Consider the following 1981-nt stretch of genomic DNA (forward strand, 5'->3'; position numbering starts at 1 on the left):
TTACACCTTGACCATGTCTAGAGAGTCTTGAATTCGTGTTTTCCGTCATTTTTTTAGGGGGGTAAGTCGGATATTAATCCTCCAATTAAACCACTTGTTTGAACCCATTCCCCAAAAATATGCACCCCATTTTTCTTTTTTTAAACCATAAAATCAAAGTCAACTTGAGTCAAGTCATCAAAACAAATATGGTTTAATCTACAGCGCGTGGTTAAGAAAGGAAGGACGTTTAATCAAGGACAACACTTTCGTTCAAGTCTCACTTTTTGATAAGCCAATCGGTTGAAAAAGGAAAGCTAAGAAGATAATGGCAAGTCAGGAAGAAGTCAACGAGCTCAAGGGACAGGTAGCTAACATGGCTGAAATGTTGAAGAATCTGGCTCTTCAAATCAATGACCCTGCGAGACAACAACAGATGGAGCTCATCCAGGAAAGTTTGAGCAGATTATCCAATGACTATAAATTGCAGGGCATTAGCTCACAAGGGGTCTCGGTGGACAAGGATCTTCTTTCGCAGAAGTTCAATGCCAACGACATCCCGAAATTCAAGGCAATGGATAACCCTTATTTTCATTTAAGAGCCTTTAAAACTGTAATGAATATTAAGGGAATAGACAAGAAAGCTTTTCATTCTGTGTTTTCTCTATCTTTAGAAACCGTTTGTCAGCAATGGTACTTTTCTCTTGATAAAGAGAAAACCTCTAGTTGGGAGTCAATTGTAAACGCTTTCATTGATAGATATAAATGCAATATTCAAGTAGAAACTAATCATAGGGAACTTGAAATACTTAAGCAGAAAAAGAATGAAGGATTTACTTCTTTATTTAATAAATGGAGGGAAACTTCTGCAAAGATGGTTGAGGTGCCTAGTGAGAAAGAATCTGTGAGAATGTTCATCAAGAATCTCCAAGAAAAATATTCTAAGCATCTCAAATACCAAAATAACTTGCACACTTTCAAGGCCGTCTATGACATTGGTATCAATATTGAAGATGACCTAGCTAAACAGAAAGCTGCTAACAACAGTAACTCTAATAGTGGCTGGAAAGGCAAGAAGAATGACAATCCTTCTTCTTCCAAAACCACCCACTCAAATAATTTTAGCACCTTTAATTTGAATGAAGTCCTCGCTATGAATAATCAAGGACAAAAGAAACCATTTAGGAGGGACTTTACTCCTATTAGTATGAGTTATGACACCGCATTCGATCGCCTACATGCAAAAGGTTTTATAACTCCCATAGGACCGTTTGGGGACCCACCTGTCGAAAAGAGGACGGCTAGCTGGAACCCCAATGCACATTGCAAGTATCATCAGGGTAGGGGCCATCTCATGGAAAATTGTTGGAAGTTAAAGGAAGCAATTCAAGATTTAATTTATAACAACAAACTTCCATTGCCCCCTGCAAGCAAGAAGCCAAGTATCAATAATGCACCACTGTCGGATTCCTTGGCTATTTCCAATGAGGAAAATCAGATTGACCCCTCGAACCTCATTACACCTGTCGAAACCATTGAGGAAGAGGAGGAAATCTTCGAGGATGCCGAGGATCATTTTCCTTGTGGACAAGAACCTGCAACTAAGCAAGAAGTGTGCATCCTTATTCAGGTTGTATTGGAAGCGAGAGAATTATTACGTGAGGCCATGGAGGTTGTAAAGGAACGAAACGAACTACTCAAAAGTAGACCTCTACCTAAAGAGAAGAAATCATTCTCCCTCCAAGCAATTGACACACCCAAGAGGAGCAATAGGCCGTACACTCCAATTGGGACTTCTTATGCAAACATGTTCAGAATGCTCTTCAAGAATGGTAAAATTCAACCTATCGAACCGAGACCATTTGAATCACTAAAGAGGACAGATAGGTACTACTGTCCATATCATCAATCAGGAGGACATACCATAGAAAATTGTTTCATGTTCAAAGACGTGGTCCAAAGATTGATTGATAACAAGAAACTAGTTCAAATCCCACAAGAA

The sequence above is a fragment of the Chenopodium album genome, chromosome 13, assembly GCF_948465745.1.
Source record: "Chenopodium album chromosome 13, dcCheAlbu1.1, whole genome shotgun sequence".
NCBI classification, from domain to species: Eukaryota; Viridiplantae; Streptophyta; class Magnoliopsida; order Caryophyllales; family Amaranthaceae; genus Chenopodium; species Chenopodium album.